The sequence below is a fragment of the Bos indicus genome, chromosome 21, assembly GCF_029378745.1.
Source record: "Bos indicus isolate NIAB-ARS_2022 breed Sahiwal x Tharparkar chromosome 21, NIAB-ARS_B.indTharparkar_mat_pri_1.0, whole genome shotgun sequence".
Taxonomy (NCBI): domain Eukaryota; kingdom Metazoa; phylum Chordata; class Mammalia; order Artiodactyla; family Bovidae; genus Bos; species Bos indicus.
In genome coordinates this window covers 52454558-52480353 of record NC_091780.1, presented here as the reverse complement: position 1 = coordinate 52480353, position 25796 = coordinate 52454558, and the positions used below count along the sequence as shown (strand labels likewise).

General features: G+C 37.8%; 1 long non-coding RNA gene and 1 pseudogene across 2 annotated transcripts in view; both read left to right on the top strand.

The window, feature by feature from the left end:
* The window catches only part of LOC139178234 (uncharacterized), a 169358-nt gene that overhangs the window by 37466 nt on the left and 106096 nt on the right, over positions 1-25796 (top strand). For both annotated transcript variants that reach the window (XR_011562680.1, XR_011562679.1), the window contains exon 2: positions 8076-8168. This is a non-coding gene — a long non-coding RNA (uncharacterized lncRNA). The remainder of the gene's footprint in view (positions 1-8075; positions 8169-25796) is intronic.
* Positions 21278-25353, top strand: LOC109575220 (DBH-like monooxygenase protein 1 pseudogene; annotated as a pseudogene).

The following is a 25796-nucleotide window of genomic DNA, read 5'->3' as shown; positions in this document are numbered from 1 at the left end:
CTTCTTGACATTGAACATTATTTAATTTTAATCTAAATTTTAATTAGATTTAATATTTTATATTTGATTCAATTTTTTAAATTTAATTTTAACTTATTTTTGATACTATACATGCTCTAATCTGAAATCCCACACCATAATTTGTGAACACCTGTATTATGTTGAACAGTTCCTGAGTATAACCTATTGCACAACTTCTTTTACTTATATAAATCTGTAATAATTAGTAATAAACATTGTTGAAAAAAATGTACAAGTACTCATATTCACTGTTCAAAACTCTTGATCTAATTATTAGCATTTAAAAATTGCTATGCAAGACAAATAAAAATTAACATATATCATATAATCAATAACCCTGAAAAATACACTTTATATTATCAGTTGGTGATGGTGGTTTAGTCACTAAATTGTGTCTGACTTGTGACTATATGGAGTAGCTCACCAGGCTCCTCTGTCCATAGAATTTCCCAGGCAAGAAGCGTTTGCACAAATGAGAAAGCAAAACATAATATAAACCCCTATGTTTAAAACTGCCTTGCTGCATATGTATCAGTGGGGAAGATGTACCTACTCTTACTTCCTAGAATATAAATTAAAATATTTTATAATACAAATATGGTCTATGTTTTACCTAGTTAATCATTATAAATTTCATGAATATTTAGGCTACTATACATAGGTGCATTTCAGTAGTTGGTTTGATAATGTTTTTAAAAATATTTTAACATGAAAAATGATGGATATAACTTCTGAAATGTATAATGTTCATGGTGCTATTTAGCTTGAACATTGGGTCCTATTTATTAATATACCAATAATTTTGAGAGATGGCCTCAAAATTATTCAAAATTGAGAGATGGCCTTCAGTTCAGTTCAGTCACTCAGTTGTGTCCGACTCTTTGTGACCCCATGAATCACAGCACGCCAGGCCTCCCTGTCCATCACCAACTCCCGGAGTTCACTCAGACTCACATCCATCGAGTCAGTGATGCCATCCAGCCATCTCATCCTCTGTCATCCCCTTCTTCTCCTGCCCACAATCCCTCCCAGCATCAGGGTCTTTTCCAATGAGTCAACTCTTCGCATGAGGTGGCCAAAGTACTGGAGTTTCAGCTTTAGCATCATTCCTTCCAAAGAAATCCCAGGGCTGAGCTCCTTCAGAATGGACTGGTTGGATCTCCTTGCAGTCCAAGGGACTCTCAAGAGTCTTCTCCAACACCACAGTTCAAAAGCATCAACTCTTTGGTGCTCAGCCTTCACAGTCCAACTCTCAGAGATGGCCTTAGCTAAATGTTTATCTGAAAGAAATTGAAATCAAACAAATCTCATATATTGAAAAACCTCACACACATACAAAGCTTCCAGTCTTTAAGATTTCACACTTACAGAGTTGTTTCTCAAGGATTGCTTTATGAAGTGATACCTGTAGAGTTTACTAAAATATTTTTTTAAAACAAATAGTTAGCAGACAACCACTGTGACATGAGTGGACACTGTAGCAAGGAGAGTCACAGGAGGTGGCTGGAGTAGAACACCAGTGGAGCGATGGCATAAGTCCAGTGGAAGCTTTATCTCCTTGATAGATTGATGCTTTCTCTGACTGGCTTGTGGCCCATAGTGTGGACACCTGGGAGCCAATAAAAGTTTCACTTGGGATCACTAAAAGTTACTTTATAGAAATGGAAGCTCAGCATTCTAGAGCAGACATGTTCAACTTAATTCTGAAGAATCATTATTGTTGTCAACTGATAAGAGTTCAAAGTTGGAACCCTTGAAAAGACAGAAGCAAAAGGAAATAGGAAGAGTTAGGAGATAAAGTTATTATTTCTAAAGGAAGATTGATGAGTTAGGTATTTATCTTGTGACTTACTAAAAATGTTAACTGTAGACTTGAATGTTGGGATGGAAACAGGCATACTAATAGGCTTAGTGAAGCCTGGATGGCTGGTGCTCCTTAATTTCCAAATAAGATGGGTTTGATCCTGCTATCTGTCCTCTTTGAAACAAAGTGCTTTCTCATTCTTTGCCAAGAGCTTTCTTTTGATTGCTATTTTCTATTTATAACTGGCTGTGATTTTCAGCTTTTGATGTTTTCCCATACTCCTGCTATTTGCAGTGGTCTACGATTCATGGGGTTGCAAAGAGTCGGACAAGACTGAGCGACTGATCTGATCTGATCTGAATGCTGATCCAACTCAAGAGCATGAAATCTATTTGTTTTCTGTCACCTATGCCACAAACAATACTAGATAAAAATAATTATTGGCTGGAGATTTAAGTATAACTAAGCATAGGAGATGCTATATTATAGCATATTATCAAATATAGTTTTCAGATGGACCCCAAACTTCCAACTCTTAAGAAAGGTCTTCAGCCCCACCCATCAACCAAAGTGCCAGCCTCCGACCATATTGTTCTGCCTTCTCTCCTCTTCCTGCATAACACTATCTTTTCTTATTTTTTATCTATTACATTCCTAGATCCCTGTTCCTTTTTAGAAGAAACCTTAGCTAAACAGTTTACAGTCTCCTCATATCTCATGTTCATGAACCCTCCTCTAGAATTGATAGACAAAAAATACTTCCCTAAACAAAAGGAGTTACATAATGAAATTAAACTTTGATGTGAGATTTTACTCCAGGTAAACTAACTCTTGATTGCCGGGAGAAATATCAACAACCTCAGATATGCAGATGTTACCACTTTAAAGGCAGAAAGCGAAGAGGGACTAAAAAGCCTCTTGATTAAAGTGAAAGAGGAGTGTGAAAAAGCTGGCTTAAAACTCAACATTCCTAAAACAATGATCATGACATTCAGTCCCATCATTTCATGGCATACAAATGGGAAAAATGTGGAAACACTGTCAGATTTCATTTACTTGGGCTCCAAAATCAATGTGGATGGTGACTGCAGCCACAAAATTAAAAGACACTTGCTTTTTGAAAGAATAGCTATGACAAACCTAGACAGCATATTTAAAAGCAGAGATATCAGTTTGCTGACAAAGATCTGTAAAGTTAAACCTATGATTTTTCCAGTAATCATATATGGATGTGAGAAGGCTGAGTGCCAGATAATTGATACTTTCTAACTGTGGTGCTACAGAAAACTCTCGAGGGTCCCTTGGACAGCAAGGAGATCAAACCAGTCAATCCTAAAGGAAATCAACCCTGAATATTCATTGGAAGGACTAATACTGAAGTTGAAGCTCCTATACTTCAGCCACCTGATGCAAAGAGCCGACTCTTTGGAAAAGACCCTGATGCTGGGAAAGATTGAGGGTAGAAGAGGGTGACAGAGGAAGAGATGGTTGGATGGCATCACTGACTTAACGGACAAGATTTTAAGCAAACTCAGGGAGATACTGAAGGACAGGGAAGACTGGCATGCTGCAGTTCATGGGGTCTCAAAGAGTCGGATATGACTTAGCGACTGAAAACAACAATAACAGAACTATCTGTCTAGTAGACACCCTTCTTAACTCAGCTTTCCAACTGTAAGTAAATTAATTACAAGAGATTTTTCTCAACTCTGTTCTTTTCTGTTCCACCAGTATTTATCACAATGCTTGGCACAAAGGTGATGCTTTAAAAGTGTTTGGAAAATGAATGATTAACTGGTTAATAAGAAAGGCATTAATGCATACCCTTTAGGATATCACATTAATTCATTTGCATAAAGGACTACTGTTCACAGAAGTTGCAGTCCTTCCAGGAATCAGAGAAAACAAGAATAGCTATTTTGCTAATGCTACATATTAACTGTGTATCAATTGTATCTTTGTAATGAAAACTTTTGTAATGGGAACAGTAAATTCACTGAGTACAGAAATCCAATTCAGTTTCGTGCTGATTATTTACTACTTCATGCCAACAATAACATATAGACACTAATACAAAAGAAATGCAGGACTTTATTTTCTAAGGTTCAGTTCAGTTCAGTTCAGTTCAGTCACTCAATTGTGTCCGACTCTTTGCAACCCCATGAATCGCAGCATGTCAGGCCTCCCTGTCCATCACCATCTCCCGGAGTTCACTCAAACTCACATCCATCGAGTGAGTGATGCCATCCAGCCATCTCATCCTCTGTCGTCCCCTTTTCCTCCTGCCCCCAATCCCTCTCAGCATCAGAGTCTTTTCCAATGAGTCAACTCTTCACATGAGGTGGCCAAAGTACTGGAGTTTCAGCTTTAGCATCATTCCTTCCAAAGAACACCCAGGGCTGATCTCCTTTAGAATGGACTGGTTGGATCTCCTTGCAGTCCAAGGGACTCTCAAGAGTCTTCTCCAACACCACAGTTCAAAAGCATCAATTCTTCAGTGCTCTTTCGAAGTTTACATAACAACTGGTTCAAGATAATAATACTTTAGAAGTTAAGTTTTTCAGTCGTGTATGACTCTCTGCAATCGCATGGACTGTAGCTTACCAGGCTTCTCCATTCATGGAATTTTCCAGGCAAGAGTACTAGAGTGGGTTGCCATTTCCTTCTCCAGGGGGATGTTCCCAACTGGTGGATCAAACCCGGGTCTCCCACATTGCAGGCAGGGGCTATACCCACTGAACCATCAGGGAAGCCCAATAATGTTTTAGGAAAAACATTAAAGTAGATAGGGCTTCCTCAGTGGTGGTAGTGGTAAAGAACGGGCCTGCAATTGCAGGCGATGCAAAAGACACAGGTTCAAATCCTAGTTCAGGAAGATCCCCTGCAGGAGAAAATGGTAAACCACTCCAGTAGTCTTGCCTGGAAAATCCCATGGAAGGAGGAGCCTGGTGGGCTACAGTCCACACGGTTGCAAAGAGTCAGACATGACTGAAACATTCAGTTCAGTTCAGTGCAGTTGCTCAGTTGTGTCTGACTCTTTGCAACCCCATGAATTGCAGCACCCCAGGCCTCCCTGTCCATCACCAACTCCTGGAGTTCACTCAAACTCATGTCCATCGAGTTGGTGATGCCATCCAGCTATCTCATCCTCTGTCGTCCCCTTCTCCTCCTGCCCCCAATCCCTCCCAGCATCAGAGTCTTTTCCAATGAGTCAATTCTTCGCATGAGGTGGCCAAAGTACTGGAATTTCAGCTTTAGCATCATTCCTTCCAAAGAACACCCAGGACTGATCTCCTTTAGAATGGACTGGTTGGATCTCCTTGCAGTCCAAGGGACTCTCCAGAGTCCTCTCCAACAACACAGTTCAAAAGCATCAATTCTTCGGCGCTCAGCCTTCTTCACAGTCCAACTCTCAGGTCCGTACATGAGCACTGGAAAAACCATAGCCTTGACTAGACGGACCTTTGTTGGCAAAGTAACGTCTCTGCTTTTAAATATGCTATCTAGGTTGGTCATAACTTTCCTTCCAAGGTGTAAGCATCTTTTAATTTCATGGCCGCAATCACCATTTGCAGTGATTTTGGAGCCCCCAAAAATAAAGTCTGACACTGATGACCTTTAGGAGGAAGAAATTTTCAGAAAGTCAAAAGAACTACTGAAACACCAATGGTTTCTCTCTGGATTATAACAGTTCAAGTACAAGGCATGTAATTAATTAGTTAAAAGATACCAAGAATTAAATCCAAAATCAAAGAAATTTACTCTCAGAAGCCAGCCTTTACATACTGCCTAGTAACAACTATTTCAATGGTATTTAATAAATATTTAGTTGAGCATTTATTAAATAAATGTTTAATAAATAAACCTAATAGCTTAGGTTTCTATACTTTTAATGTATACAAGAGTGTAGTTAACTTTTTTTACTTAAGTTTTTACAAAGTATATGACCATTTGTGTGTTCTGATGGCAACAGGTACACTTTGAATGTTCATGTGATAATGTCTCAATGTATAGGGAATACATGCTACACACTTCAAAAACCTTTTTCTTACAATAATCATTCCCTTCTCTGGATGCCTGTAGTGATTATTGCTTTCAGCATTATTTTAATTCTTTCTGTATCTGATTTTAACTATTCAAGTTTATAAATTACCTATCCTACACCTCCAAAGAAGTAAATAAAACATTTAAATCATTGAAGAACTGTTTATTCCTATATATTTTATGCAAAATATACCCTCATCAAGATAGCTCACTAAATACATTGCAAAAAGTATGTAATCTCTAAATATGTTTACCTACATAATTGAAATCCATACCTTAGAACTGGTTAATTGGAAAAGACCCTGATGCTGGGAAAGACTGAAAGTGGGAGGAAAGGGGACAACAGAGGATGAGATGGTTGGATGGCATCACCAACTCGATGGGCATGAGTTTGAGCAAACTCCAAGGGTTGCCGATGGACAGGGAAGCCTGGTGTGCTGCAGTCCGTGGAGTTGCAAAGAGTCAGACATGACTGAGAGATTGAACTGAACTGATGAAATATTAAATCACTATTTTACATTGAATAGAAAAAAAGACATTTCATCTTCATGATTCTAAAATTATTTCATTAAGACAAATAATATTTAATCCCTATATATACCAGGCTCTTTTTTATTAAATGTACATATACTTTTGCTTCCCAGATGGCACCATAGTAAAGAATCTGCCTGCCAAGGCAAGAGATGTGGGTTTGATCCCTGGGTTGAAAGATCCTATGGAGTACGAAATGGCTACCTGCTCCAGTACTCTTACCTGGAAAATTCCATGGAGAGAGGAGCCTGATGGGCCACTGTCTATGGGTCACAAAGAGTTAGACACAACTGGGCACACATATACACACACGTGTACTACTGAATTAGTTAAACGCTATCTCTGGTATTTATTATTGTATTTAGCTACTTGTATCTCTATGAGCACTTTAGTTTCTATGCTTCAAATCAAAAGCCAGTTAACTTCCATGTCCTAAATGATTTCTTAACACTAGAACCCTCCTCTTTTCCCACCACTGGCCTTTTTATGCTATAAGACAGCAGGATCTAAGACTAAACATTTTGTATAGACACCTATGACCTGCTCTCTGTAGAGAGAATAGCTTCTTAAATAGAACAGCATCTGTGTTGTTTTAATTTGAAACAGCTCATTCATAGCAAATTTGTAATTATTTACTTAAACTTCAAATAATTTAAAGTTTTTATCTACTTTAATTCCCTTTAGCCCATTGAGGATTGGGTAGAAAGGGAACTAATTACTTTATATAGTTTATACAAACATAAACAATGAATTTTGATTTCCTTTAATGTTCCAAGAGAGAATATTAAAAGCACATACTTAAGACAGGTGAAAATATCCCATCAGATATCTCTACAGATTGATATTATTCATCTTTTCAAACTCTTCCATTGTCTTCCTTTTTAAATGATTTTGAGAAAGCACATATAAATAGTCAAACAAAAACCATATGGATATAAGCAGTTCTTTAATTCTGATATTACTCATTTTTCCCCCTTATGTTTTTAACTCCTTGAGAGAAGTGATCATATTCTAGATACTCTCAACCAACTAAATCTATTTACTTCTTTTATTAAAAAACTATTTTTCTTTTGTCAAGAACACTGTGATATCCTTGTTGTGGATGCAATAAATGACTTTCAAAACTTTTTTGATCTGGTATTTCTGGAGTGGTATATATGATGCTTCTTTTTGGATCTTTTTCTTTCTTTCTACGACATCAGCATTTTTAACCCATTGGCTCTCCTCGCATTCCTACTCTGTTTTTTTTTTTTTTTTTTCCTTTCCTGTAGGGATAAATGCTTGTACTTAGTAATAAATTTTGTTGCAAATATGTATATCGGGTTCATAAAATTCTCTATCCTTTTGAAAGCTGTTAATTTCAGGATTTTGCTCATGGTACCAGTTATTTTCTACTTTTTAAAAAATTCTTTTTCTCTGTTCTCAAACTCTTGTCCTCTTCTCTCCTTTTTCTTCTCTTGGTGCTTCTTTTTAGTATTCTCTCTCATATACATCCCAGGAAATCTCATTCACTTCAGTGACTTCAACTACCAACTATATTTTGAATATTCCTAGAACATCATTGATATCTGAATTATATCTTGACCTCTATATCACCTGCTATGTACCTTGAAATTAATCAGATCAAATGAAGACTTCAAAACTCTTCAACTGTAGTCTACATTTTCTGTTTCAGAGTATGAAATCAACATCATCTATGTGACCAAACCCAGAGGATGAGGAATCACCTGAATCCCCTACTCTCTAACTACTGTGTTCTTATGGCCTTGTAAGTCATCCCTCAATTTTAACTCCCCAGTTCTCCCATTTCTTCATCACTGTAGGACCTTCTTTAATGCAGATACATAAATAAATGATGGACTTAGTCCATGGAATTCAGAGAGCCTGATGTTTCAGAGAGCCAATAGAATAATCCATAATAGCAAATTTATATCTTTAGCCATGTATGGGCTGTGAGTACTCAGGAAAATGTATTTCTTAAAGTGTTATGGGACTTCCCTGGTGACTCAGATGGTAAAGAATCTGCCTGCAATGTGGAGACCCAGGTTCAATCCCTGGGGGTCAAGAAGATCACCTGGAGAAGGGAATGGGTACCCACTCCAGTTTTCTTTCCTGGAGAATACCATGGACACAGGAGCCTAGCGGGCTACAGTCCACGGGGGTCCCAGAGTTGGACATGACTGAGCAACTAACACTAAAGTGTTATACAAATCAAAACCTAGGATAGCAAATAAACTTGTAGCCAAAAACAAAAATTATGTAAATAAGTTGAGACAAAAAATGAGACCAAACCCAAATTGGGTAAGACCAGGAATATACAGAAATAAAGAGTATTAGAATAGATAAGAGTTAATGGGTCTAAAGAGGAAATCATATAAAGTTTTTTAATGAGCAAACTAAAACTCTGCATACTGGAGACTATTTTAAAGATAGCAGATTAAAATGGACACCTATGAATAGAAAGAATATTAATCTATATCTGTTTAATTTCCTTCTTGGATTTTTGTGACGTTTCTTAATGGTATCCTTTCCCTACTGCATTTCTTATTACTCCAAGAGTAATAGATGTAAAAGACAAATTTTTAATTCTGTCATTTTTATTTCAACATCCATTATATAGTGCTCTTCTTCACTTAGAATAAGTAACATTTTTCATATCTTAGAGTATCCTTCATGATCTGAAAGTTATAGACCACTTTAATTAATCTCTTACCACATTTTCCACTTGAAAGTCAACCCTAATTATATTAAAATAATTTCACTTCCCAATACTGTCATGCTCATTCAAGTTACATTTCTTAGTATGTATTTGTGTTTGGTACCTTTGTCTAGAAAGTTTGCATGTAGAATTCCTTCAAATCATAGCTTATTTTTTAAGGAAGAGCTTCCATTTTTTCTACCCAAATTACCCAATGCTATTATTTTCTTGAAATACTTATCTGACTACATTACATTTTCCCCTATATATCAAATTCATTTTTCTCCCAAACATCAAAGGACTTTTCTCCATATACAGGACCTAAAAAAGGGTAAGTACTTGGTAGCTGTTTATTTTACTTCAACTATAAATAGAATTTTAAGAAATTTTGATGAGGCATAATAAAATACTGATAATGTAAATTAGATAATTGAAATAAATTATAGCTTGCTTGCCTTGCTGTATATACAGACAGCAGTACATATAATCAGGGCTATGCATTCTCCCTTTCCCAAACTCTGGAATCTTGAGAAAGAACTAAAGTTTAGTTGTAACTTGACATTCAGGTTAAATAAATCAGTAACATTATATATAACTCAAAATTAGCCTTAAATAGGTTTAAAACTCAATTTTAAAAAAATTAAAAATTACCATACTATATATCTATAGGAAATGCTATATTCTTCCTGTTGTCATTATTATCTGGCTTCTAACTTACTAAAGTTGTCAATTGTCACTCTATCACTGGCATACAGGAAATCATTTTTCTTTTTCTAGTAGCATTTATAATTTTTCTTTTTAGCAATTTTCAATTTTCTAAATATGTATAGACTGCTTTTAAATTATGTACTGGTATTCATCAGTGAATTTTCAGTCATTGTTTTTTGAGTATACTCTGTTACATTCTTCTTTATCATATATGGCCTATCTGCATCTATATATATCATCTATCTATCCATCTATCCATCCATAGTCGACCTTCTCACTCTAAAACCTCTTACTCCATTGTGTGTTTCTTAACATTTTACAGTTGCCCCTCAGTTTCCACAGGGATTGTTTCCATGACCCTACAGATAACAAAATTCACAGATGCTCTAGTCCCTTGTATAAAATGGTGTAGGTCCTTATTTGTTATCTATAAGTTGTTGGCCCTGCAGGGACTCTATATTGAAAATGCTGAACCTTTGGATAGGGATGCAAAGGATAGATGGTCTTCCTTATTTCTTTATATCTTTGTATGTATTACGGATACTTCATATTTGTATATTTCCCCCCAATATGAGAGTCAGACACAACTTAGTGACTGAACAACAACATGAGAGCAGGTTTTAGTTTCACAATTTAAAATTTTCTTGAGAGTTGCTTTTACACCTTTATAAATCTACTTATGCTTTCTCACTCACATTTTCATCTCCACTTTTATTTGTTCATACTTATTTTATACCCAAATTTAATGATCTGGCTGTCAGTTGAAGCTGCTGATTCATCTCGTTATTTCTGCATTCCTTCCTTCTTTCCTTCCTTCTTCTCTTCCTCTCTCCTCCTCCTCTATCTTCCCTTCCTTCCTTGCTTCCTTCTCTCCTGCCTCCCCTACCTTCCTCCCTTTCCTCCCTCTCTTCCTTTTTCTGTACCTTCCTTAGGAGGATGAGATTAATATATACTATTACTATATATACACTAATAAAACTCCAGTACTTTGGCCACCTCATGTGAAGAGTTGACTCATTGGAAAAGAGTCTGATGCTGGGAGGGATTGGGGCAGGAGGAGAAGGGGACGACAGAGGATGAGATGGCTGGATGGCATCACCAACTCAATGGACGTGAGTCTGAGTGAACTCCAGGAGCTGGTGATGGACAGGGAGGCCTGGCATGCTGTGATCATGGGGTCACAAAGAGTTAGACACGACTGAGCAACTGAACTGAACTGAACTGATATATAAAATAGATAACAAAAGGACCTACTATTAAGGACAGGGAACTATATTCAATATTTTGTAATAAGCTATAAGGAAAAGAATCTGAAATATATGTGTGTGTGTGTGTGTGTGTGTGTATATATATATATATATATATATATGATTGTGCTGTACTTCTGAAAATACATGCCATTGGAAACCAACTCTACTTCAGTTAAAATATTAATAAATTTTCAAAAAATGAGCTCCACAGTTTTAGATTCTATGTATAAGTGAGATCACACATGAGCTCATTTGTCTCTCTCTGACTTATTTCACGTACCATACTGCCCTCACAGTCCATCCATGTTGTTACAAATAGCAAGAGTTTCTACTTTTTAGGATTAAATAATATTCCATTTTATATTTTGTTATATAATATATATATATATTCTAAATTATATCAAAGTTTTTTGTCCATTTATATGTAAATGGATACCTAGGTAGTGAATTATATGGCAGTGAACAGAGGGATGCATTATCTCTTCAAGACAATGATGTTTTTTTTTCCCCTTTGGAAATATACCCAGAAGTAAATTATTGGATTATATGCTAGTTTTCTTTTAATTTTTGAGGGAACTCCATGCTGTTTTCCAGAAGCAGAAGATTTGCCAGTTTACACTCCTAGCAACAGTACACCAGGGTTCCCTTTTCTCCACTTTCTTACAATTGTTATCTTTTATCTTTTTGGTGGTAGCCATTCTAAAAGCATGAAATAATATATCACTGTGGTTTGAATTTACATTTCTCTGAGAATTTACTGATGTTGGGTACATTTTCATTTACTTATCGGTCTTTGTATGACTTCTCTGGAGAAATATCTAGTCATCTATCAAAAAATTATTTCTTGTTAATGAGTCTTTTGAGTTCTTTATATATTTAGGACATCAATCCCTTTTTAGATATATGGTTTACAAATACATTCTCCCATTCTGTAGATCACCTTTTAATTTTGTTGATTGTGTCTTTTGCTGTGCATAAACTTTTTAATTCAACCAATTCCTTCCTTATAAATTTTTGCTTTTGTTGCTTGGGTTTTGGTTTCATATACAAAAAGTCACTTTCAGGACTGATATCAGAGAACTTCTTTCCAAATGTTTTCTCCTAGGAGTTTATGGCTTCAGGTCTTACAATTAAGTCTTTAATTTGTTTCAAGTTAATTTTTGTGAATGGTGTAAGACAGGGATCCAGTTTCATTTTATTACATGTTCAGTTCAGTTCAGTTCAGTTCAGTCACTCAGTCGTGTCCAACTGTTTGCGACCCCATGAACCGCAGCACGCCAGGCCTCCCTGTCCATCACCAACTCCCGGAGTTCACTCAGACTCATGTGCATTGAGTCGGTGATGCCATCCAACCATTTCATCCTCTGTCATCCCTTTCTCCTCCTCGCTTCAATCTTTCCCAGCTTGCGTCTTTCAAACAAGTCAGCTCTTCGCATCAGGTGGCCAAAGTATTGGAGTTTCAGCTTCAACATCAGTCCTTCCAATGAACATTCAGGACCGATTTCCTTTAGGATGGACTGGTTGGATCTCCTTGCAGTCCAAGGGACTCTCAAGAGTCTTCTCCAACACCACAGTTCAAAAGCATCAATTCTTCAGTGCTCAGCTTTCTTTATACTCCAACTCTCACATCCTACATAACTACTAGAAAAACCATAGCCTTGACTAGACAGACCTTTGTTGGCAAAGTAATGTCTCTGCTTTTGAATATACTGTCTAGGTTGGTCATAACTTTTCTTCCAAGGAGTAAGCGTCTTTTTATTTCATGGCTGCCATCACCATCATCAGTGATTTTGGAGCCCAGAAAAAATAAAGTCTGCCACTGTTTCTCCATCTATTTGCCATGAAGTGATGGGACCAGATACCATGATCTTAATTTTCTGAATATTGAGCTTTAAGCCAACTTTTTCATTCTTCTCTTTCATCACTTTCATCAAGAGGCTCTTTAGTTCCTCTTCACTTTCTGCCATAAGGGTGGTGTCATCTGCATATCTGAGGTTATTTATATTTCTCCCAGCAGTCTTGATTCCAGCTTGTGCTTCATCCAGCCCATGTATCTCATGATGTGCTCTGCATATAAGTTAACTAAGCACAGTGACAATATACAGCCTTGACGTACTCCTTTTCCTATTTGGAACCAGTCTGCTATTATATGTAGAAATCGTTTAATCATCATTCATAGATGAACTGTATGTCTCCAATGAGAAATTTTGGTGCTTTGTCAAGTACTGTTGTTTTTCATTTAGTCACTAAATTGTGTCCAACCCCATGGACTCTTCTGTCTATGGGATTTCCTGGGCAAGAATACTGGAGTGGGTTGCCATTTCCTTCTCCATAGGATCTTACCTACCCAGGGATCGAAACTGCATCTCCTTCATTGCCTGGCAGACTCTTTATCACTGATCCTCTAGGGAAGCCTAGTTAAATATTAGTTGAATATATGTGCATTGATTTGTTTCTGGTTTCTTGATTCTGTTCCATTGGTCTATGTGTCTGGTTTTATGACAGTACCATATAGTTTTGGTTACTATAGCTTTGTAATATAGTTTGTAATCAGGAAGTGTGCTGCTTCAAGCTTTGTTCTTTCTAAAGATTATTTTGGCTAGTTAGAGTTTTATGTGGCTCTATACAAATTTCAGGATTTTTTTTTTTATTTACTGAATAATGCCATTGGAATTTTGATAGGGATTACATTGACCTGATACTGGGAAAGATTGAAGGTGGGAGAAGAAGGGGATGACAGAGGATGAGATGTTTGGATGGCATCACCGACTCAATGGACGTGAGTTTGGGTAAAATCCGGGAGTTGGTGATGGACAGGGAGGCCTGGCATGCTGCAGTCCATGGGGTTGCAAAAAGTCAGACACAACTGAATGACTGAACTGAGCTGAACTGACATTAAATCAATAGTTGGCTTTGGATAGTGTGAGCATTTTAACAACATTAACTCTTCTGATCCATTGTGTGCTGTGCTTATTTGCTCAGTCGTATCTGACTCTTTACAACCCCATGGACTGTAGTCCGCCAGGCACCTCCATCCATGGGGATTCTCCAAGCAAGAATACTGGAGTGGGTTGCCATGTCGTCCTCCAGGGGATCTTCCCAACCCAGGGATCTGATCCATTAGTACAGTTTATATTTTCATTTACATGTATCTTCTTCAGTTTCTTTCATCTAAACCCCATTTATGGTATATAGATTTTTTACTTCCTTGGTTAAATTATGTTTTCTCTCTCTTTGTTGAACTTCTTATTTTGATCTTATATTTTCACTCATTTTGGTAAATGTTTATCAGTGCTCTTGATGTCTGATCATATTTACAACAATTATTTTGAATTCTTTGTTGAGCAGTTCATGGTTCTGCATTTCGTTGTACTGTGTTCCTTTGGTGGAGTTATGTTTCTGATTATCCCTGATCCCTGTAGACTTACATAGGTCTGCACATGTAAAAGAAGCAGTCTCCTCTTCCAGGCTTTGTGGACATACTTCAGTAAGGAAAGACATGCACCCACAGGTGGAGCATGCTGGAGTGTTTTGTGACACCAAGTCTACATGTTCAGGGTGCCAAGTGAGGACTGTGTGGCAGCTCTGGGTTCTAGGGAGTGTAATGTCTGATTGGCTCGGGCTACTGAGGCTCTTCACATTGACAAATGCCTGCACCTTGACACGAACAGCAGGAGGTCCTTAGTGGCTGCAAAGCTGTGGGCTTTCTCAGCAGTGCCCCCCAGTTTCAGCAGCTAGGGACCATATCAGGCCATGGTAATGGCTAGAGTAGGTGGTATGCACACATTCTTCTGTGGGGACCAATTGCAGTTACCCATGTGGGGTGAGGGTCAGCTGAAAACACATATCTAGTAGTGGAGGTCAAGGCCAGAAGCAACTGTGAGCACACTGCCAGCTGCTGAAGCCTTAAGTGTTGATTGTGCCACAGCTTTGCATACAGCTGTGGACATTGTGTAAGTGCATAGCTGGATGTGTTAGTCATAAGCACATTCATAGTATGTGTGTTTGTATGGCAGGGGGTGCTGCCATGGTAATCTAGGTGGGTGTATTGCACCCACCCAGCCACAGAGGTCTGAGATAGATGTGGGTATGGCTCCTGTGGGTTCAGAACAGAGGCTAAGGGGATGTAAAGGAATCCAGGTGAAGGGCTTCTGCAAACATTAACACCTGTGGGGGAAAACCAGTGAAATCTGCAGAGGGGCTAGTGGCAGCTGTGCTGGCCATTGATTCTTCAGTGGTGAAAGCAGAATCCTCAGAAGAGGATTGAAGACCATGGTTGCTCAAGCTCCATAGCTGATATTGGTAGTCTCCGTTCTTTCTTGTTCCTAGCCATTTCTATATGTCTCAGGTTTGCTGATCTTTGGGTGTGATTAAACTAAAGTAGGTATTTGTGCCTGCCCTGAAAGGTTGGGGAAGCTGATTATTCACTCTGCTCTCCAGCTGCCAGTGAGGGGAATTCTTTCTGGCTGAGGAGTTCCTTCTTGGCACTGAGCAATTCTGGTGTAGAGGATTGGATGATGCAGGCAAAATGAAAACCTTCTTCCTTTGTTTTATGTAGTAATTCTCAACTTGTTTGTTCCACTGTATTTCTGAAGTTTCTTAAGGACACTCCTGAGCTCTCTCTGAGCCATTTGGGTTTTTTATTTATTTATTTTTGTGGATAGCTATTTAATTGTTGATCTTTATGGAGACACAGAAATTGGGGTTGTCTTAAAGATGTTATTTCTCTAAAATAAACTGTTTGCTTGAAAGTTTTTGACAGTAAAATTTCATATATTCCATACTGAACCCTAATTTGCATAGGTTTAGAGGTTAATTTTTCACTCATCTTTATAATGTGGATGAAGCCCTTTGGCATCCCAAGTTTATCTTAGATGCTCTTTGACTTGCTGCCTTGGGTAAGCCTTAAATCTTTAAATCTAGCTCCATTGTCCTCTGAAATATCTAAAGCAAAAGCTCAAGCACATTGAGGTTCAGAACATAATGTCAGATCAAAAACTAGCTTTAGTATTTGTCTGTCTTCCTGTCTTTCAGTTAATACTTTATTTTTGGCCTCTAAGGACTTGCTACTTTTTGTCAGCTTGGCATTAGATTTGAAATATTAAGTATTTAATCAGTGCATTCTATGTTTTTTTTAGTTGTTTTCAATAGGAGGTTTATTCAGTGTCTGTAATCTGTGATACTGCTGGAAATTGAAATCTTACCTTACCATTCATCCTCTTAAACAGTTGGTAATCTCTGGTTTTCAGCAGATCCCAAATTAGAATAATTTGGATGGATTATCTACCCTTAAATCTAAGGTGATGGCACCCCACTCCAGTACTCTTGCCTGGAAAATCCAGTGGACGGAGGAGCCCAGTAGGCTGCAGTCCATGGGGTCGCTCAGAGTCGGACAGGATTGAGCTACTTCACTTTCACTTTTCACCTTCATGCACTGGAGAAGGAAATGGCAACCCACTCCAGTATTCTTGCCTGGAGAATCCCAGGGACAGGGGAGCCTGGTGAGCTGCCGTCTATGGGGTCGCACAGAGTCGGACATGACTGAAGCAACTTAGCAGTAGCAGCAGGTAAAATTTTTTTTTTTTTTTCCAAAACCAGTTATTAATCTGTGGTTTTATATTACAAATACGAACAGTTAATTTTGAAATAATGTCTTCCTCCTGTTTATTATGACAATTTGGTACATATGCTTACACATTTGATTGATATTTCTTTTCTACAGAACATCTCTTTCCAACTTCTCTGGGACAACCCTTCTTTCGTTTCACAGTCATACCTTAAACCATATGGGAAGAGCTGACTAAACTCAAATTCAAGTAACCTCTATTACAAGCCATTGTATCAGTGTCACAAGCTAACTCATTCAAGTCCTCATTTTGTAATTTGTATTTTGAATGACTAAGTCTATAGTCAAAAGGCTTTTGAAACTTGAGTCATCTGAGGTTTGTGCCCAAAAGTAAGGTCCCAGAGATGTCGTCATAGTGTCATGCCATTATTAAGCTGCCTTCAGCTATGTTAGCAAAGCAGCAACCTGACAGTATATATAATTTAATTTTTTAATGTTACTTCCTTTAGCAATAAGAACCCTTTGATATTGATAGATACCTCTTCTTAAAGTAGCTTAAATCTGAAAAAAGAAAGAAAAGATAATCAATAGGTAAGATGGAAGGGACAGAGGGAGAAAGTAAAAGACAAAAAGATATTAATTCACTCATCCATGAAAAGTTGGATGGATTCAGGGCCCCAAACTACTGTAATATGAGAGATTTTCTCTTACTCATGGTGATGACCTTCTCTGTGTTGACTTCATTTTCTAGGCATCTCTATACAAACTGTCAGTAAGAAATATGCCTTAATATTTCTCTTTAATATTGTCTCCAAAAATAGCTCCATTGTTCTGTCATGATCTAAATTTCAGATGGACAGAAAATATCTCTCCAGTTAAAACTAGAAAAAATTGTCCTGGAAAGGTACCATTAGAAAAAATAATTTCCAACCTAAACAACAATGAAAGAGGGCTCTGAGGAAGTCTAGGTTATGAGGCCACCTCTGGAATCTAGAAGGTAGGATGAGCATCACTCAAAATCACAAGGACTGATATGGTATGAGCAATGCATCTCCAAGACGAAAAGTCAAATTCAGATGGAAGAAGTGATATAGTGTCAACCAAACAGCACAGTGGCCATTATACTTTCTCTTGTTTCCATCTGAATAACAGTAACCGAAAAATATAATAAAATAAAGCTTCACATCATTTGGATTTTTTTGAAATACATCCATGTGAAGATGTATACAAAGCTCCATCTTTAATGATACCTAATCACTAATTTAAAAAAAAAAGGAAAATAAGGACTTAAAGCCAAACTATAAGATGCATTGCATTCTGTTTCATTTATAGATATGTGCTTTTACCCAAGGACTGATCTGAATAAGCATCATGAAAATTTATGCCGTTAGTTAAAAAAAAAAAAAAACAAACAGATAGCAAGAAGTTGAACAGGTTAATTGAAACATATAACTTAAGTACAAAACACAAGTCAATTCAGGAAAGTACTTTAATCCTTGTGTTTAGAGATGCTATATATTTATTTTTCAAACAGGCATTGACTATCATGAAGTTATGCTTGAAGGAAATGCTACATGCAATTTATGCTATGAATTTTTGCTTAATGATTTGTTTAAAGTTATCTATCATATTTGATTTTCCAAGGAAAAATTTAAGTATTTTTTTCTTGTTTTAATGATTAACTGAGAAATCCTTATTTAAATGTATAGTCTTCTTTATAGAAATATATATCTTATATATATGTTTAAATATAAATATATGTTATATATGCTTAAATGTATATATATATATATATGTTATATATATGTTTAAATGTGTGTGTGTATGTGTGTGTATATATATATATATATATATTACTACATAGATAGGGAGGTTCAAACTATTCACTTGCCCTCTGTAATCAGAGTAGGCATTACTATGGAGTTAGAAGTGTATGTCCTTTGGAAAGAGGCTTATTTTTTAAATCTGAATCTCTCAATCACAATTGTGTCATGTTGGACAGGAAATGTAACTCCCACATAGCTCAGTTTCTTCATCTGTAAAATAAAAATCCTAATATCTATCTCAGAATATTGTCAGAATAAATTGGACAAAATATTTAAAACACCTAATAAGTCTACAAACAGAAATTATTACAATGTTTGTTCCTTTGCTTTAAATTATTATATCCTTGCCCCTTCTCACATATAAGTTCTCAAGAGTACAAAGTTCAACTACCCCAGGTTGCTCACCATTATCTATACTGTCTGAGCTCTATGACTTGGATTAAGATATTTCCTCACAGAGAACAGAGAGAAAACTCTTGCTTCTCCTTTAGGACCCAGCTTTGAAGTACTTATGTAGCATTTCCTCTCTTTACTCTTTAAAAACTGAATTAACCACTTTCTCCTTTGTCCTCCATAACCATTTTGAGCACTTATCACATTATCATTTATACTATAACTATGCTTATACATTTCTGTCTCCTTCAGCATATCAAATCACTAGAAGAAAAACAGTTATAGAAAAGAACCAGGGAACACATATCCTTATGAAAATAAAGTGAAAAACAGTTATAGAAAAGAACCAGTGAAACACATATCCTTATGAAAATAGAGAGTCATGTCTGACTCTTTGTAACCTCATGGACTGTAGCCTGCCAGGCTTGTCTTCCATGGAAGACAAGAATACTGGAGAATTCTCCAAACAAGAATACTGGAGTTTGAGCATTAACTATAATTTTGTTTTTCTGCCCTCCCTTAACATCTTCCAATAAAGAGTTATTATTATTTTGTATTGTTATCAATATGGGGCATACAAGCTTTTAGCACTGTGCCTAGTACACAGAGAATGTTCAATAAAGTAAATTATTATTTAGAGGTCAGTCAGTAGAAGCTGTGAAAAGCAACATAGCTTAATTCTTAGGAGATGAGATTCTGGAGCTCTCAAGATTTGAATTTTAGTTCCTCTACTCTCTGGGAAAGTGTAAAATGTACCTCTTTGTAAAATGGAATAATAATACAATCTATACCACTGGGTTATGTGATACCACTGGGTTATGTGGGAAATATAATGAGTGATAAGTCCAATAACTGCAAAAGCATTAGAAGAATACTTGGAGCATAATAAACACACATTGGATAAAGAATGCCTGAGTTAAGCTACCGGAATCATATTCTTTGAATGAGGATTATACCTTCTCCTATCTGGATGAAACTCTGGCAGTTACGTGACCTTGCTAAATCATTTTATTTTTTTTTCATTTACAATATGGGGACACTATGCCATCATTTAACCTGGAGTATTAATTGAGACCTGTCATTGTGAAATGCCAGGCTGGATGAAGCACAAGCTGGAATCAGGATTGCCAGGAGAAATATCAATAACCATATGCAGATAATACCACTATTATGGCAGAAAGCGAAGAAGTCTCATGATCAAAGTGAAAGAGGAGGGTGAAAAAACTGGCTTAAAATGCAACATTCAAGAAAACTAAGATCATGGAATCTGGTCCAATCACTTCATGGTAAATAGATGGGGTAACAATGGGAACAGTGACAGACTTTATCTTCTTCGGCTAAAAAATCACTGCAGATGGTGACTACAGCCATGAAATTAAAAGACACTTGCTCCTTGGAAGAAAAGCTTTACAAACCTAGACAGTATATTAAAAAACAGAGACATTATTTTGCTGACAAAGTTCTGTCTAGTCAAAGCTATGGTTTTTCCAGTAGTCATGTATGGATGTGAGAGTTGGACCATAAAGAAAGCTGAGCATCAAAGAATTGATGCTTTTGAATTGTGGTGTTGGTGAGGACTCCTGAGTCCCTTGGACTGCTAGGAAATCAAACCAGTCAATCCTAAAGAAAATCAGTCCTGAATAGTCATTGGAAGGACTGACGCTGAAGCTGAAGCTCCAATACTTTGGCCACCTTATGAGAAGAACTGATTCAATGGAAAACACTCTGATGCTGAGAAAGATTGAAGGCAGGAGAAGGGGACAACAGAGGATGAGATGGTCGGATGGCATCACCGACTTGATGGACATGAGTTTGAGTAAGCTCCAGCAGTTGGAGATGGACAGGGAGGCCTGGCAGTGCTGCTGTCCATGGGATCACAAAGAGTTGGACACCTCTGAGGGACTGAGCTGAACTAATTGAGACAATGCTTTTGTAGGGTCCAGGATCTCTGAATATATAATAATTACCATCTTTGCCATTTCTTAAAATAACATTCTTGACTGCTCTGTGTTCTTTATTTTTGCTGTTGAACTCTGGGAGAAAACACTTTACATGATTGTGTCTTATTTTCCAGCTATCAAAATATCACATAAATTGTAAGAAATAAGATCCCTTTTGGAAATATCTGTTAGTATCTGAAATTTAAGTACTGAAGGCGTATTTTCATAATTGACTCTGTTCAAAGTAATTTAAGTGAAGTACCTTAGGCTAAATAAATTTCCAGAAGAGGTATTATTTTTCTCTTCATTAGTTGCCTGCAAATAGGCAATGTATGTATAATCCTTAAGTAAATCAACACCTCAGCACTTTAAAGGCAGGTATAAAATAGCAAGGAGGGAGTTGTTCTTTCAATTATCTGTGGTTAATGTCTAGGAAAGAAATCACAAATAAAAATAGAAATAATTTTGACTTATAAAAACTGAATTATTAAATTAATCTGTATTCCGCCTCAAGGTGCAGACCGCCGGCTACGTGGGCTTCAGTTTCTTGTCCACCGGGGCCATGGCAGCGGCCGACATCATCATGGGTGGGGTGGCCCGTGGGCGGCCCTACCTCTAGGATTATTTTACAAATGCAAACAGAGAATTGAGAAAAGATGCTCAGCAAGATTACCACCTAGAATATGCCATGGAAAATAGTACACACACAGTAATTGAATTTGCCAGAGAACTGCATACGTGTGACATAAATGACAAGAGTATAATGGAGAACACGGTAAGGGTGATCTGGGCCTACCACCATGAAGATGTGGGAGAAGCAGGTCCTAAGTACCATGAATCCAATCATGGTACCAAGAGTCTGCAGTTACTGAATCCTGAGAAAACCAGTATGTTGTCTACAGCCGTACCATACTTTGACCTGGTCAATCAAGACGTTCCCATCCCAAACAAAGGTACAACATACTGGTGCCAACTGTTTAAGATTCCTAGGCTCCAGGAAAAGCATCATGTCATAAAGGTTGAGCCCGTGATTCAGAAAGGCCATGAGAGTCTGGTCCATCACATGCTGCTCTATCAGTGCAGCAGCAACTTCAGTGACAGTGTCCCGGACGACGGGCACGAGTGTTACCACCCTAACATGCCCGATGCCTTCCTCACCTGTGAGACCGTCATTTTCCCCTGGGCCATTGGTGGAGAGGCTTTTTCCTATCCACCTCATGTTGGATTGTCCCTTGGCACTCCGTTAGATCCTCATTATGTGCTCCTGGAAGTCCATTATGACAATCCAACATATAAGGAAGGCTTAATAGATAATTCTGGATTGAGATTATTTTATACGGCAGATATAAGGAAATACGATGCTGGGGTGATTGAGGCTGGCCTCTGGGTAAGCCTCTTTCACACCATCCCTCCGGGCCTGCCCGACTTCCGGTCTGAGGGTCATTGCACCCTGGAATGCCTGGAAGAGGCTTTGGAAGCTGAAAAGCCAAGTGGCATCCATGTTTTTGCTGTTCTGCTCCACGCTCACCTGGCAGGCAGAGGCATCAGGCTGTGTCATTTTCACAAAGGGGAGGAAATGAGATTACTTGCTTATGATGACAATTTTGATTTCAATTTCCAGGAGTTTCAGTACCTAAAAGAAGAACAAACAATCTTACCAGGAGATAATCTAATTACTGAGTGTCGGTACAACACAAAAGATAGAGCCCGGATGACTTGGGGAGGATTAAGCACCGGGAATGAAATGTGTCTCTCATACATTCTTTATTACCCAAGAATTAATCTTACTCGATGTGCAAGTATCCCAGACATCATGGAGCAACTTCAGTTCATTGGTGTTAAGGAGATCTACAGGCCAGTCACGACCTGGCCTTTCATTATCAAAAGCCCTAAGCAGTATAAAAACCTTTCTTTCATGGACGCAATGAACAAGTTTAAATGGACTAAAAAGGAAGGTCTTGCTTTCAATAAGCTTGTCCTTAGCCTGCCGGTCAACGTGAGATGCTCCAAGACAGACAATGCAGAGTGGTCGATTCAAGGCATGACAGCATTACCTCCAGATATAGAAAGACCATATCAAGCAGAGCCCTTGGTGTATGGAGCTTCTTCCAGTTCTCTTCATGGAAATGTCTGTCTCGAGCTGCTCCTAAGCTGCTCCTGGGCAGCTCACTCAGCACCAGGAGCTTGTGGCCCTAATTCTGTCCTGCTCGGTGATCATGGTTTTCCGTGATCTGAGCCTGACATTTCACGTGCAGGTTTAGGACATTTATGGGGTGTGAAGGATGAGGGTGAAGACCTTGGAGACTTCCTTTCACAGGTTCCCTTCCTCCTGTCCCCTCTTCCTTCCCAGGCTTCCTGAAAGATGTCCATCAGGTTCTCATCTTTTCCTCAGAAATATCTGATAACATGTATGAATCGTTCAGTAAAGCCAAATTGACCCTACATAACCTCTTAAACAGAGAAGGCAATGGCACCCCACTCCACTACTCTTGCCTGGAAAATCCCATGGATGAAGAAGCCTGGAAGGTGCAGTCCATGGGGTCGCTGAGGGTCGGACACGACTGAGCGACTTCACTTTCACTTTTCACTTTCATGCATTGGAGAAGGAAATGGCAACCCACTCCAATGTTCTTGCCTGGAGAATCCCAGGGACGGGGAAGCCTGGTGGGCTGCCGTCTATGGGGTCGCACGGAGTCGGACACGACTGAAGTGACTTAGCATAGCATAGCAATGATGGCTGACAACCCACTCCTTTACTCTTGCCTGGAAAATCCCTTGGACAGAGAGGCTGGGTAGACTACCGTCCGTGGGGTCGCAAAGAGTCGGACATGACTGAGTGGCCTCACTTTCTTTCACTTTTTCAATGGTACCAGTTATACAGGGTTCATTTTCCAATCAGTATTCACAGAACCCAAGATAGCAATGTTTACAAATCCACCATTTACTGCAGGAAAATACAATATAGCAACAGCATTAATCACAATGTGAATCACAACCAAGGGCTGCCTCATAGCAAGGAGTCTGAACTGATCTGGTGTGATTTCCCTATTCCCTTATCTCTGTAAAGTCTGTACCATATACTCTTCTTTCTCAAATCAGTAATCACTGATGTGGCTATGGAACATTTTGGAACCAAGACAGGGTTGCTGTACCCTGCTAGGCATCATATTTTCATGTAACCAGCTCCAAAGACAAACCTCACTGGGAGTCTTACAAAGACCAGGTGAAACGAGCAAATTGTACCATCATCAATAACCAGTGCTGATAAATTGGTGCAAATTGCCTCAAATTCTTTAAGAATATGGTGGTTATAAATCAACATTAGTAACCAGTCTGTTCGAGCCAAAGTGTAACACTTCAGTATAATAAATCTCATGAAAATCAATTGTAAGATAGCCAAAAAAATTCAGTAGACAAATGAGCTGTATAATATATACATATTTGGGAAAGGATAAGCACACAACAAAACATATTCAAATTTTAAAAAGTTAAACAAATAAACACAATTCAATTTTTCTCTTTTCATGTTTTTATCAGCTTTCAAAAATACAGTTTACAAATATTAATATGATTAGCAAAAATTAAGCTTGACAGGTGCTCTCATACCCTGCTGATGGGTCGATAAATTGATACAAGTAAATTGGCCTGAATTTATGAATCATACCAGCTGTGTGGCTCAAATATTGGTCTAAAATGGAAATCAGGAATTCAATCTATCTTGTTCTTCTGCTTTCAAGCCCTTATACTTTTTGAACTTGTCAGACATAGTTTTAAAATATCAAGTTATAGTTCCTTTCTTTCCTTTAAGCAGAGTGAATATGAGAGATAGATACATTGTAGAGTTTTCTCTCATGTAAGATATCACTGGTGCTAAATTTTTACCCCTTTAGTGCTTGTTCATATATATTAAACAAATAACATATCAATAGCTCCTAAAACATCCAATTATTTTTTACTTTATATTTAAGCTTAGTACCTATCTGAGAGGATATTAGGTAGGTGCAAAAGTAATTGCAGGTTTTGCATTGTTGAAATTTGTCTTTGATCTTGGAATCCAATCTCAAATGTGATTATGCTATACATCATTTTATTTTTTGCTATATATAATTTTAATGCACATTTCTCACTTTATATTTTTTATTTGATTTTTTTTGTGTGTGTGTAAATCATGGAAATGATGTCAGACAAAAAGCAAATTCAAGCAATTTTCTTACTTGTGTTTAAAATGAGTTGTAAAGCACTGGATATAATTTTCTACATCAATAATGGCCCAGAAACTTCTAAGGAACATACAATGCAGTGGTGGTTCAAGAAGTTTTGCAAAGGAGATGACAGTCTTGAAGTTAAGGAGTGTAGTGCCTGGCCATTGGAAGTTAACAATGACCAATTGAGAGCAATCATCAAAGCTAATCCTTTTATAAGAGAAGTTGCCAAAGAACTCAACATTGACCATTCTATGGTTGTTTGGCATTTGAAGCAAATTGGAAAGGTGAAAAAGCTCAAAAATGGGTGTCTCATGAACTGACCAAAGATTTTTAAAACATGTCGATTTGAAGTGTCAGCTTCTCTTATTGTACACAACAACAATGACTCATTTCTCGATCAGATTGTAATGTGCGATGAAAAGTGGGTTTTATAAGACAACCAGTGATGAACAGCTCAGTGGTTGGACTGAGAAATTCCAAAGCACTTCCCAAAGCCAAATAAAATAAAAAGGTCATGGTCACTGTTTGGTTGTCTGCTGCCCAGCTGATCCACTACAGCTTTCTGAATCCTCGTGAAACCATTACATCTGAGAAATATGGTCAACAAATTGATGAGATACACTGAAAACTGAAATGCCTGCACTTAGCATTGGTCAACAGAAAGGGCCCAATTCTTCTCCACCACACCTGACTGCACGTTGCACAACCAATGCTTCAGAAGTTGAACGAATTGGGCTATGAAATTTTGTCTCATCCACCATCAGTTCAGTTCAGTTCAGTCTCTCAGTTGTGTCCAACTCTTTGGGATCC